This window comes from Phyllostomus discolor, chromosome 2 (assembly GCF_004126475.2).
Source record: "Phyllostomus discolor isolate MPI-MPIP mPhyDis1 chromosome 2, mPhyDis1.pri.v3, whole genome shotgun sequence".
Lineage (NCBI taxonomy): Eukaryota > Metazoa > Chordata > Mammalia > Chiroptera > Phyllostomidae > Phyllostomus > Phyllostomus discolor.
The window spans coordinates 210,058,231-210,072,299 of record NC_040904.2 but is presented as its reverse complement, the minus strand read 5'-3'; the positions used below and the strand labels follow the sequence as shown (position 1 = coordinate 210,072,299).

The following is a 14,069-nucleotide window of genomic DNA, read 5'->3' as shown; positions in this document are numbered from 1 at the left end:
CTGAGTCGGGTTTCTGCCACTTACTGTCAAGAGAGTCCGACTCACTCTAATCTCTTTCTTCCCGAACCCATAGACCCCTGTTCCTCTCACTCAGTTCCCTCTCCTGGGAATCTCTAAAAATATGGCTGTGTTGCTTTATTAAATTAGTTTATGTATTGTTTAGGAACCTCTGTGCTGAAGACTGCACGGGAGTATGACAATGTGACTTGCCGTTGAGGTCAGAGGCACGGAGGTTTCTGTCATCACTAACAAAATAGAACTTTGTTGCCTGGTCAGCCAATGTACGAGCCACTTGGTATGTTCACAACTATTCTGGCTCCTCTCCTTCTGGCCACGTGGTAGGACTGTGATTCCCACCTCCCTTGAGGTTAGGTGCGACCATGTGACATGCGTTGGCCAATGAAAAGCGAGCATGAGTCACTCCTCACTTCTGAGCAAACCTGAACGAGCTGGCCCCCAACTCACAACAGCAGACCCCCTGCCACACCCGAGTTGGGGAGGAGCCCCTGAAGTCTGCGTCCCCGCGTGACCTGGATAAAAGGAAGCCCCGCCCCTCCCCACATTGGACAGATAGTGTGAACAAAGACATCAACCTGTGTTAAGCCAGCGAGACTGTGGGGTTGTTGCTGCAGCCCTAGCCCTCTCCAGCCCGTCCTGCCCCGCGGAGTCCCTGGGACTCGACCCACTGGAACGTCTCGATGTCTTCAGGAAAGCCCTACATGCCTCATACCCCCTGGCTTTTTTCACAGTGAGCAACTATCTGTGTATCTGGGGCGATTTTGTATTACATTTTGAACTTTAAGGGCAGGACTACAGACATCTTTCATGTCCCCGAGCCCCCAGGCAGGAGGCCATGCACATAGTGCATTCTTCATAATTGCTGGCTGAAGAGACTGAAGCGAGGTCGAGAAGCCCAGGCCAGAAAAGGAAGGGTGGGATGGAGGTCGTGCTCACTCTGACCACCCCCCCAGGAGCCCCCCACTGGACTCCCATCCGGAGAGGCTGGCCCACGCCCCCCGAAATACCCTCCACTCCGTCCACCCACACCCTCACCATCCTTCAGGCCCCAGCTTCAGGCCTCAGCTTCAGGCCAGCTGCTGGCAAAACCACCCCGGCCCTGTGGTCCTGAGCACCAGCCTCTCCTCCAGCCACAGTCTGTCCTGGGAGCCCCGAGGTGGGGAAATCCTGTCTTTGCTGGTCAGGACTGGCTTCCCCTGCCTCTGGGCTGGGAAGTCGTGGCTGCTGCCTCGCAGCTCAAGGTCACTGGCGCTCACTTCCTTCCTGAGGAGGGCACGAGACCCACGGGCCCTGCATCCAGGCAGAAGCCACATCATTCGTGGATTGACACAGCTGCCTCATGACCTCCGTGCCCTTCGGCGACCTCTCTCACAGCCGCAGAGGGGATCTTTTCCATGTCACTTTCCTGCCTGTAACCCTTCTGGGGCCCCACTGCCTGCAGGGCCAGGCCCTCACCCGCAGCCTGGCCCTGGAGACCCTTCGAGCCCCGCCCCTGCGGCGAGCCCGCTGGCTTGCCCGGTCACCCACCAGGTGCCAGCAGGGCCCAGCCTCCTGCCGCTCCCCAACAATCCGCACGACCTCATCGCACGACCCCATCGTGGCCATACGGTTCTTTCCCGCTGGAATGTTCTTGCTCTCCTAACCCAGCTGGCAAACTCCTATTCAACCTTTCAAACCTAACTTAAGAACAGAGGTAGGGGCTGGTAATTTTTTTCTTTTTTCTTTTTTTTTTTTATCTAAAGGGCCAGATAGAAATAGTAATGACTTGGAGAACCATATGGTCTCTGTCACAATGACTCAACTCTGCCGCCGGGGGAGTATCACCGTGTGTAAACAAATGGGTGGCTGCACTCCAGTCCCACTTTGTTTACGGGGCAGGTGGCAGGCGGGAGAGTCTCCCCACCCTGCTCCGCGTCGTCTCAGAATGCGTCCCGCAGGGCGGAGAGCAGCGATGCCTCCTCACTGCGCCCTCTCCGCCCTACACATTTTGTCATGACACAGACCCCCTCTGCCACACGCCGCAGCTGTGACAATCCCACGGCACGACAGTCACACTGTCGTCTCCCACTCGGGTGTCTGCATGAGTCTCCTCTCTGGCCTCCCAGCCTCCACCTTGCCCCTACAGTCTGTTCTGTAACAGATCCATCAAAACATACGTCCGATCAGGCCACTCCTCTGCTCGGAAGCCTCCATGGGCCCCCTTGTCCGTCCCAGGGAGAGCGCAACCTTTGCGACGGTCCACAGAGCTGCACAGGCCCCCACAGCCCTTCAGCTTCGTTGCCTGCTTGGCCTCTGCTCTCTCACTCCTCTCCGGGAACGCTCGCGTCCTTGCTTCTCCTGAGACTGGCAAGACGGGGCTGCCTCAGGGCCTTTGCTCCCAGTGCTCCCCTGACGAGGGACACTCTGCCTGGGGTCATCGAGAGGCTCGCCCTCTCATCAGCCTCAGGTTTTTCTTCAGTCCAGTTTTTTTCATTGTGTTTGTTCCCATTACCCTTTATCCCCCTTGTACCGCCCCTCCCCCACCGAAATGACCACTCAGGTCTTTCCTGAAATGTCTCCCTTCTCAGCGAGGCCTTCCTCGGCCACCCTGTGTTCACTGTAGGGCGTATATCCAGCACACTGTATTTCCCCCCTGTATTTATAAACTTATAAAAAGTTTATAATTAACTTTTTAATTATAAAAATGTTCAATCACAGATACGGAAGGACTAGTGCAACGACACTCATACACAGGGCCCCAGGTTCAACACTCAAGCTTGTTTTTGAAAGAAAGACGCCGACATCCCGACATGTCACCTGCAGACTTCAGCAAAACACCCTGTGTGTTCGACTTCTCTATCTCATTTATCACGGTCCTGCCCCGCCAGGCTGCGAGCACCGAGCACGCCCGAAGACCTTCGTCTATTTTGTTCACGACTGCTCATCAATGCCGAGAACGTTGCGGGACTTCCACGGTTTAGGGGAAGGGACGACAAGGCAGATCCTGATTCTGGGTCTGCCTCTAATTGACATAGGATTCTGGGGGTCATTTCCCCTTACGGAACCTTGGTCTCCTCATCTATAAAGTGGGGGTGATATTAGCACTTCTCAGGGTGGTTGTCAGGTTGGAACAGGGTAAGAGTGTGAAATTGCCCTGTTAGCATGGCAGTTACATTTCCGTCTCACTCCTTGAGGGGGTGTAACCAAACTCAGGGCCGGCTGCCTGCCCCGATGAAAGCCAAATTCGAGAGACAGGTGCGGGTGTAAGGAAAGTGGTTTATTTTCAGGTGCTGGCCACTGGAAAGATGGGGGACCCTTGTCCTTGTCTCAAAGCCCATCTCCCTGGGGAGATGGGGGACTCTTGTCTCAAAGCCCATTTCAGCACCTCAGGGCAGGCAGAGATTTTTATGAGGAGGGAGACAGGAAGCAGAACAAAGAAATCAAGGGAGGGGGTTGAAAAGTTCTCCAGGAGCAGACGAGCACAGTCCATTCCAATAAGGCAAACGATGGTCCTGTGTGCGTCATCCTGGTTTACTTATCCTGGCTTTACGTCACTCTGGCTCCGTGGCTGAAGGTCAGCAAGTCTTCCAGGCCTGGGGATGCCTGAAGGTCAGAGTTTGTATCTTTTGAAGTGAGTTCCTAGGATTCTTATACAAACAGGCTGTTTATCTACAAGCTACATATTAGCCAGCACTTACAGAAACAATGTCAAGAGAATGGTGGGGTGGGTTACACCTCCCCACTGTTACAGGAGGGGATTTGGTTTAGGCTGACCCTCTGGACCCTGAGCTCCTAGAAGGCAGACACCTGGCTCCAGGACATGTGTAGCTGCAGGAACTCGAATAGCCCCTCGAGAGAAGCTTGTTGACTTTGAACTCCTGTGGTGGAAAATCTAGTAGAAGCGCTACAGAATGTATTCCCTTGTGCTCACTTGCCCCTTCCTTTCCGTTGCTTATTTATTCCATGCTACCTGATAACCACTCTACTTCATCTCTTGCTTTACCTACTCATTTAACAGCTTTCACCAGATATACCTAGGGGAGGGGCACTCGGCTCAATTAGGTCCTGAGATTCTCTTGGATTAATTTCTGCCATGCATCTTGGAGTGTGCCTGAAGAGTGATGCGGTCTCCCTCCGCCTATTTTGCATTTCAGATTCAGTTGTGTGTCTGTCTTGATAAACTTGCATCGCAGATTCATCGTGAACACAAAGGTGGATGTGTGCTGAAGAATGGGACTCATTCTGTCAAACCTACACATTTTCTCCAGTCTGATCGCTGGTATGCCTGGCCTCCTGCGAGCGCCCTGATAACCATCACCCTAATTCCACTTGCGATGGATGCATAGGGTAAGATATTTTCACTGAGAATTGTGAGTCTTCATCCTATTCTCTCCACGCCAAGCTGAAACTCTCGAGCAAAATTTTAATTAGTTTCAGGGAACAGTTTCCACATCTGTGCGGACGAAGAAAAGGGGTTCTGCGGAAGGTAACCTCACAGGGTGATAGGATCACAAATTCATACCTGGGCAGGTAGTCATCACCCAGGCCTGTAACTTCTTTAGTGAAAGGTTTTTAAGCCAGCCTTGTTCATTGTTCTTGTGCATCTAGGTTAACACACCTCTGAAATACCAGAAGGGCTAACCCTCACGGGGGGGGGGGGGGGGGGGTGTAGGTATTAATCCTCAAGAGCGCACATAATCTTGTTCAAGTATCCTGTAATCCAAATCCCCACCTTGCTTTCTTTAATCTTCCTTAATTTCAAATGCATACAAAAACCTGCAAAAGGATTATTCTCTGGAGCATTTGAGATCTTGCTTCCTGGAATATGTCCTCAGTTTGGCTCAAATAAACTCAAACAAAATTTATCTACAGGTTTGAATGTTTCTTACATCAACATCCTTGAAAATGCCAACATGAGTAATTCAACCCAACAATGATGGATGTAAAGTCTAGTTACTTTGTAACTGGTAAAACTCTGTACTGATATTAGTTACTACGGGTTAGTGTATCACCTGTCCAGATTCTTAACTACACCTTGCTGCAGCTGCATTGGCTGCCCGCAGTCTGGGCACTAATATCCTTGGACAGACGGAGGACCAAACTCCCTTCTTTCCATAGGAATGACAACAGCAACTCCGTTTCCCACGTGGACAAAGAGCAGTTTGGAGAATTCATCTAGACCTCGGATCGGGGGATTGTTAGGGGATTAAAAGTTGTCCAATCAAGCTTGGTGGGTGGCAGAGGGGTACGGATCGCCTCTGTCAGAAGCAGGTCTGTGACTAAAACCCAGCGCCCTTGTTTCTTTCCAGCATACCTCATTCTCAACATTACTAATAGTAACAACTGCCGTTTATTGAAATCCAGCGTAGAGACCTGGGGGCTAATCTATCTGTCGGCGTCACAACCACCCTGTAAGGTAATACTGTGCTCGCTTCTCAGCCGAGCTCACAGAGATCAAGTCTTTTGCCCAAGTTTCTCCTAAAAGTGCTAAGGTACTTCCTACTACTGGCTTGGAGTAGGAATGCCTGATAATGAGTTTTTTTTTGAACCTAACTATACTTGAAAATTTTTGGTTGTTCACCTGAAATTCAAATTTAACTGGGCATCCCTATTTTTATTTGCTAAATCTAGCAACCATGGCTTGGGGGGGTTCCTAGCAAATCAAAGCAGGTTCCTCCCTGTTATGCCCTATGTCTCTGTTGGTTTTAGTTTTCTTTTTATTAACCGCCACTAACACTAGGTTCGGCTTCAGGCCTCGGACCTTTCCAGGATGCGGAGGGCGGAGCAGGGCAAGGTTCGCGCCCCTCACCAACATGTCTGCCAACCGGCCCTCACGAGGCTCTTCCGCCCAGCACAAACAGGGCCGCGCCCCACCGGCGAGGATTGGCCGCAACTCACAGCCCGGCCTCCCTCGGAGATGGAAGCCCCTCCCATTGGGCAGTTACAAAAGATGGCGGCGCCCCGTGCCCGCCTTCCCCGCGCGCAGCGCTTGCACCGCGGGGGCGGGGCCGCAGCCGCTGGGGAGGCGCGGCCTTCGCTGATTGGCGGAGGGCGGGGGCTGTGTGACCCAGGGCCTGTTTGCTGAACTAGAAGGAAGTAGAAGTGCTGAGTAAGGCGAGGTGAGTGACGGGGCAGGGGAGGCGGGGCCTGGGGGGGCGCTTCCCAGATCTCCTCAGCGCCCCGGACTTCGTGGTGTCACTTCGCACCCTCCCCGTGGTCGCCGATTCCGAGGCATGTCTTCCATTGACCCATGTGTGACCCGTGTGACCCCAGGTTCCTCCCTTTGGTTCACCGGCGTCCCCCACTCCCATCCCGCGGCCGCTCTCGTCCCCCAGGGACCCCAGCCTCAACGCAGTGGGACCCCAGTCTGCCCTGTGTCTCCCCTCTGGCCGTCCCCAACTCCCCGAGCCAGCCCCTCCTCCCTTCCCCACCTCTCGGTGCCTCCCGTGACCCCAGCTCTCTGGCCCCTCTCATTGCCCCCTGTTTTTTTCCGGTGCCTTTCGGAGCGCTCCCGAGTTTCCCGCCTGTGTGTATTCCCATTTGAGCCCCACTTCCCCTCATTTGCCCCTCCTGTCCTCCATTTTACTTTCCCCATTTCGAATTCTCTGCTTCTCCCTGCCGATTGTGGGTCCTGCGCCTCCGGGTTTCATCTGCTTGCCCCCGACCCCGACCCCGTACCTCCTCGCCCCAGAGTCTCCCAGCCCCCAGCTCGCCCCCCCCCCCCATCTCCTGCCCACCTCCTGCTCTACAGATGACCTGGAAGCGGGTGACCGGGTGCGTGTGACCCTCCCATGTGACCATGTGACCCGGACACGCAGGCCCCTGGCTGTGGGAAAGGGAGGGCACGGGGCTCAGGGATCTGTGGGCTTTTTTTTTTTTTTTTTAATGGATTATCAGACAAATACCTTCACTTCCCCTACACTTCTGGATTTTTCCCTCACCTGCTCTTACCCACCCAACAGGATGTTAGGCAGGTTTGGTTTGGCAACACATATGCCCCACCCTTGGGCTGAACACAGTGCTTTGTGTCCCTGTGCCTGTGTCTCAAACTGTTGCCTGGGGTTCTGTGGCCATTTTTCACCGAAGTCTCAGTTTCTCCGTCTGTGACGGTGGGGATGGTATCTCCTGCCATCCTGAGGTTGCTGGGAGGTTCAAACTTGGAGGTGTAATACAGAAGGCAAAGCTTTGTGAACAGGATGGCCATGGACGGGAAGGGAAAGGAATTAAAGGAAAAAAAAAAAGGGGGAAAGACAAGTAGAAGGTACTTTGTTTAGTCTTTCACTTAGTGTTGGGCAGCGCTGATTGATCATGCGCTCTGTCGGGCTCTTCTATGTAGTCCTTACCATCCAGCCATCCATCCATCCGTTCATTCCTCAGTCCTCATCTGTTTAACAGGTGGTATCGGACTGTTCACTCTGTTGTAGGTTGCCTTTCGTGGAGCCAGTGCTATTCCCATTTAGCACAAGGGGGAGAGAGGGCAGGCGAGCGGCCTGCAGCCGCACCGGTTGAGGTGGGTCGGAGCCGGAACCTGAGTCCAGTCCTTCCCAACACCAGAGCCGGCGTGACTGCCCGGCTGCGTGAGGGTCACTGCTGTCATCCGGGCCCCCTTTTCTCCGTCCATGGCTTACTGTCTTGTGAGATGTCTGTGCCCCCAAAGGGGATTTCCTCCTCACTCAGCAGAATGACATCAGCCACAGAGGAAGGAGGACTTTAACTGCGTGTGCCCATTGCTGCTCGGAGGGAGACGCTTGTGTTACCAGCGTCGCTTTGTGGAGGGTGGCTCCCTGGAGAACATTTTAATGGGCTCATGCCTTAAACGCCTCTTCTCTTTTGTTGTCCGTCCTCATTCTTTTGGTGTTCTCATCCGGCCTCATAACTCCAAGTACCGTCTCTCCCCTGACGGCTCCCAGATTTTTACCTCCAGTCCAGCCCGGACCTCTCCCCTGAGAGGCAGACCCACAGAGCTAGTCGCCCACATACTTAGCACCTGGAACTTAGGCTTTTCAACATTTACTCTGTTGTCCTTCCCCACCCTCATCCAGACCTGTTCCCCCCACCCCTCACTCTCCCGTCTTTAAGAGAGGGCAGTATTCTTTCCGTTGTTCAGGCCAAAGCTTATATCTGATGCTTACGTACTCCGCGTCCAGCCGGAGTGACCTGTTAAGTTAATGTCTAGTAATCAGCATCTGAACCTACGGATATTTTTTTTGTCTGTTTGTCTTCTTCATCATGTATAACCTTCTCTAAAATGGAAGTCCTGGGAGGGTAGGGATTTTGTCTGTTTTGTTCATTAGTGCCCCCTCGGCAGTCAGAACAACGCCTGCCATACAACAGGTCTTCAGTAAATATTTGTACGGTGAGTCATACCATGGGCCACCCGTAGCCCGCCGCCAGCCCCGAGTTCCTTGGAGCTATGTCCGTTCCTGTCCGCAGGAGCTCCAGCAACACGTCGGTCTGGTCGAGGGCACTTTGCTTCCAGCCGAGGTCCCGCTGGGCAGAATGCATGAGGCACCTTTTCTGCCTTTGAAAGAGCATTTGGCTCTGTCTCGTATGGATGGCAGTGCAGCCGTGAGATGAGGGCCTCAGCTTGCGGAGGGAAGAGTCTGAAACCCAAGCCTCGCGCAGCCCTTTCCTGTCCAGGCTTTCTGCTCCTGGCGGCCATCTGCGGGGCACGGCTGGGGTCTGGCAGGTTACGTAATCTCCTGTGCCTGTTTCCTGGGTGTAACGTGCCTTCTTTCGTGAGTGTTTTCGGGGTTAAATAGGTTAGTCACCTAAAGATCTTGGTGAGGCACGTGGCACTCAGTGGGTGCTGGGTGAACGTAGCGGTGTCCTTGGGGTGTGAGGTGACGTGGCGAGCTCCTTCCCACTTGTCACTCGATTAGGAAAGAGTTAGGGACGAGCTGGGGTCAGAGTGACCATTTGGAGGGACATCTGTTTTGGAGGCGGCCTTGGAGGTCCAGAGGCTCAGGTGCCGGGTGGCAGTGCCATTTGACTCGCCCCCTCCTTTCACCCAGGCTTTCCTCACGCACTAATGGACACCTACTGTGTGCAGGCCCTCTGCCTAGTGCTCTCCAGGAGCCTGAGGAAGGAGGCGTGTGTCCATTGGTCAGGCGACACTTCCCATCTCCTCTCCCTGGGCCTCGGTTTCCCGTGTTCCCCTCAATTGCACTTTTCCTCTTTGATGGGCATCTGTGAGCCCCGAGTCAGCTAACACACGTGAAAACCCTGCCAGCCGTGGAGCATGCTGGGGCGCAGGTGCGCTCACGTGCTGTGTGCTGAGACGTACAGGAAGGAAGCCTGCCGTGGTCAGCTGAGCTCAGTGCCCTGACCAGACCCCGTGTTCTTGGCTCGTCCGCCAGGGCAGCAGCCTGGGGGGAGACACCGGCGGCACGGGAGGGGGTGGCTGTCCTGTGCCCGCTGTTCCCATCACAGGACATCCTGTCGTAAGCAGCAGGGCTCTTGAAGCCAGGTCCCCAGCTCCAGCAGCTCTGTGTGTGCGCCCAGAGTCCCCACGTGGCCAGGCCTGTGAGGTCAGCCTCCCAGCCTGGCTGCCTGTGGATCCTGTCAAGCAGCGCCCGGGCAGCCGCCCTGCCCCTCTGGCCAGGCTCCTTCAAGTAGGAAGCAGAAGGCTTCGAGAGTTTCCCGCTTGGAGTATGAGTAAACTCAGCTGGTGGCAGAGGAAGCTGAACTTCCCAGACCAAAGCTCAGGGCCACCCCGGGCGCCCAGCAGGAGCCTGAGGAAGGTTTCCCTGGCGCAGGGTGGGAAGGCTCCCCCCCTGAGCCTTTCTGCTGTGGTGGCACAGCTCAGAGTGGGTGTGGAGTCGGGTGTGTGGTCTCTTACTACCTCCGAGGGATGGGAGAGGAGGGGGAGGGGTACAGGGGGCTCATTGACTAGTTCTCACTCATTCACTCACCAAACATTTGTTAAATAGCTGCTACTAGCTAGGTGCTTGGGTAAATAAAAGGGGGCAGGCAGGCAGCCCAAACCCAGGACAAGGGCTGCAGTGGGGGTGTGCACTGGGCGGTGGGCGTACAGAGGGAGGAGCATGGACAAGGGGGACTGAGAGCAGGGGAGACACAGGGCATGGTTCTTAAAGGAGGTGGCAGGCGAGCCGAGTCTTGAAGGACAAGAAGGGGTCGTGCACTGGTCTAACAGTCCTTTATTGAGAGCATCCTCCGAGACGGGAGAGAGCTGGGGTGAGGAGAGGGAGAGTGGGCGGGAAGGGACACTGAGGCCCGAGCGTGGCACGCACCTGGAGGCGTTGGTGCTGCAGTGTGGCTGCAGTGGTGGTGCGGGCGGAGGGCTGCCGGGACGGGATGCTCACATCCTTCCTCTGGAAGGCGATGGGGAGCCACTGGTCGGGGAGTCTGATTTGCGTGGGGGGGTGTAAGGTGGGTGGGGTGGACCCGGCCCTCGTGGTGCGCATGTACAGAACGGGCGATGGTGTGAGCTGGAAGGAACAGTGTCGGATCTAGCGGGGGGGCGGGTCTAGCGCCCTGAGTGCTCCCAGGGGGCAGCTGGGCCTCGAAGGACAGGCCGGGAAGTGGGCCCTTGCACTCCAGGAGAGCCGTTTGCACACCTGGTAGCTTTGCACGTCCTCTGTCGCCTGAGACGTGTCCGAGTCCTTCAGGGAATTCGTGGCTGAGGAGGGACCAGATACCTGGGGGCTGAGTTCTCCCTACCCAGGCCCCCAAACCAACGCGCGTGCTCCCCACCCTCTGCTACACTTGCCGCACTGGTCTCCTCGTCGGTGAGCGAGGGGACTCTGCGGGGGGGTGGGCATCGCGGATGCTGGGCGGATGCTGGGTGATGGCTCCATGGCGACTACCATTCATGCTGACATTTGTGTCGACAGCAGCAGTGCCTGCAGCCCCTCCTCTGTGCCACCTGGACCCAGATGGGTCATGCGGGCTCCTGTCCCCATGCCTTCCCACGCTTTTTGAGACAAGAACTGGGCTTGAGTCCCCTGTGACTAGTCATTTTATCATGAGCCCAACTAGCCACTTGGCAGGGCATTCACCCAAGATAGTTCGTCCCAGTTGCCCTCTGGTCCCAGTTGTTTGTTGTTGTTTTTGGGGGGCAGGGGTGGACATCAACATGTCCTTGTTTTTTAAAAAATATTTTTAGAGAGAGGGGAAGAGAGGGAGAGAAACATCAGTGTGTGGTTGCCTCTTACGTGCTCCCAACCTGGGACCTGGCCTGCAACCCCGGCACTCAGTCCACTGAGCCACACCAGCCAGGGCGCAACACGTCCTTTTAAAACTGCTCTCTAAGCACCCACCGTTTAAGGCCTCTCTGGGTGTCAGCTTCTTCATCTCTGAAACGGGGACACCGTGGCCCATCCTTCTGCCTCACGGTCCCCCAGGGGCGCCTCCCACCCCGCAGCCACTGTAGCTCCTCCCTGAAGGAACCAGGCAAGCAAGCTGGGCCTCTGACGGGGTCAGGGAGCAATGCCAAGGAGAACCGGCCAAAAATATCCACGCTTAAGGGGACATGGAATTGACGGCCTGGAGAAGGCCTGGAGCGGAGTCAGCTCTGTCACCGTCACTGGCACCACGCAGGCTCTTGGGTTCGTGTCTCACTGCTTGTGGCATTTGAGAGACTGCTTGAGGCAGTGTCAGGTGCCCAGCAGCACGTGGTCCCTGTCGGGTGACCCTGGTATCCCTTAGGTGCAGGGAACAAGCCCAGGTGAGGGTGGGGAACTGTTACCAGTGAGTGGAAGCAAGTATCGATGCCGTGGGGAGGTGAAAGGGCGAGCAGCTGTGAGAGTGGCAGGGCCCTGCAGGGAAGGGGTCAGCTGGAAGGGACCTCGCAGGTTCAAACAGCAGCCAGCTGGCTCCCCACCCCGCATCCTCCCCTGCAGCTGTGCTGGAAAAAACCCCGGGTTCCAAGGTCAGAGGTCGGGGGCCGGCGGAGGGACGGAAACCTCGCATGCGCTGTCTGCTCCCTGCTTGCCGCTTTCCAGGTTGGCCTGTCAGGATTGTTCCAGGATGTGGCCCCGTGGCTCTCGTTTCCTTTCTTCCACCTCGTGATAATAATGGCCACTGTTTGTGTGCCCAGAGCGCCCTGGACACTTTCCCTGCATTGTGTCATTTCGTCCTCTGGCCCAGCCGGGGAGGCGGGAAGAGAGCCAGCTGTGTCCTTGTAGTGGCCAGGCTGCTGTCGGTGTGTGGGAGGCACCCCCGCGCCGGCCTGGACCCTGGAGGGTGTGCCTCCTCTGGGGCGGGTGTCTTCCCTCCCTCCCGCTAGACCCCCGGGGTGGCTCTCTGCCCCAACACCCGAGCGGGCTCCCCGGCGCTGTGGGCCGACACCCGAGTGGGTTTCCTGGCACTTCGGGCCACTGACTCCCCCCTCTGGTGGGCCCCTTCCCCGGCACAGCTGCCCTGCCCTCTGGGAAGCCTCCAAGCTGCCTCTCTGGGCCAGGCCTCCGTGCCCCCCGCCACCGTCTCCCCAGCCCAGACCCCAGGGGCTCAGCCTGCCCTCCTACTTTCTTTAAACAAATACAACACTTTCTATGCCTTTGGGAAAACAGGGAAAAGAACAAAAAATTGCCATCCTGGCGGGTGTGGCTCAGTGATCTAAGTGCTGGCCTGAGAATCAAAGGGTCGCTTGTTCGATTCCCACCCAGTCTAGGGCACAGGCCTGGGTTGCGGGCCAGGTCCCTGGCAGAGTGCACATGAGAGGCAGCCAAACGCTGATGTTTCTCTCCCTCTCTTTCTCCTTCCCTTCCCCCTTCTGAAAGTAAATAAATAAATCTTAAAGAAAATTGCCCATAAACCCAATACTCTTATCTACTTTTAGTATTTTGGTATGTTTTTTATGACTATCTCTTTTGTTTTTGGCACCGTATATCCTTCTCAGTTTAATTACGTAAACTATGTTTTAACAAGCGTCCTGTGGGCCAAGCGTGGTGCCAGGATAAGTGTACAGAGGCACAGACTCCAGAGCCAGCCCCTGGGCCCCCAGTCCCCCCTCCTCCACCCGCTGACTGTGTGACCCGGGCTTGTTGCTTTGCCTCTCTGTTCCTTGATGTTCTCACGTGTCCAGCGAGGGTAACAGCGGTATAGGGTGGGTGCGGGCGGAATGGGTAACACGTGTGAGCAGTTGGAACAGGGCCGGAGCGCAGATGGGGGTGCTCTGGGAGGGTTTGGCGTGAGCAGCGAGTTAGGAACTGCACAGACTGGCGGGGGCCACAGGCGAGGAAGGACATGCCGGGCAGACAAGTCAGCGCGGACAGGCGAGGGGGTGTGGAACAGCGTGGCTTTCCGGCGTTGCGTGGTTGGGAGCTGACAGGGCGGGGCGGAAGGGGGGAGGCCGGCAGCGGCTCCGCGGGCCGTGCTTGTGGCCCGGAGCAGCACGGGGCACGCCGTGGATGCCACGCCACCGAGCCTGTCCCACTCAGGATGCCACGTGCTTTTCCTGAGTTGTCATCACCGTCCCCATCACAGGTGTTAACGACCACATCGTGTCCCCGGGGTCAATGTTTGACAGTTTACAACCGGCCCCGTTGTCTTCAGAGTGCACATGGATGTGCATGCCCGTCCTCCGTTTTGAGGGCTCTTCTCCTGGGACCCACTCCCACACCTGCCCTCGGGGACCCCTCCCCTTCCCTGGCTGTGGGGCGGGGTGCAGGCACCCCAGCTCCCCGGTCCTTAGAGTTCTCGATGCAGAAGAAGGAAGGAACTTGACCCCGTCAAAGCATTCTCGCAAATGTTCTCATTTCATCCTATTACACAAGAACTGAGCACTGTTCTCCTCTGAAAGAAGACAACCCGAGGCCTGGGTCTGCTGGCACCACGTGGCGCTACTGATCAGGCGAGGAAGGGACGGCGCAGTGCCTCGAGCCTTTTCCAAGCCCTGCCGTCACACTTCCGTAAGCCTGGGTTTCCTGGTCTGTAAGAGGGAGCCAAGCAAAGAGGGCTAATGTTTCTTGAACATTAACTATCTGCTAGGTTCTGTTAGTCACTGTTATGGTCCCCATGTAACAGATGAGGAAACTGAGCCTCAGAGAGGTTGAGTAACTTGCCCAAGGGCACACAGCTGGCAAGTGGCAAGGCTGAGATTTGAGCTC

General features: G+C 56.0%; 1 protein-coding gene across 3 annotated transcripts in view; it reads left to right on the top strand.

The window, feature by feature from the left end:
* The first annotated feature begins 5,998 nt into the window (after nt 1-5,998).
* The window catches only part of PLA2G6 (phospholipase A2 group VI), a 50,675-nt gene continuing 42,604 nt past the window's right edge, over nt 5,999-14,069 (top strand). For all 3 annotated transcript variants that reach the window (XM_028533314.2, XM_036019618.1, XM_036019619.1), the window contains exon 1: nt 5,999-6,116. The gene's annotated coding sequence lies outside the window, so the exon portion shown is untranslated. The remainder of the gene's footprint in view (nt 6,117-14,069) is intronic.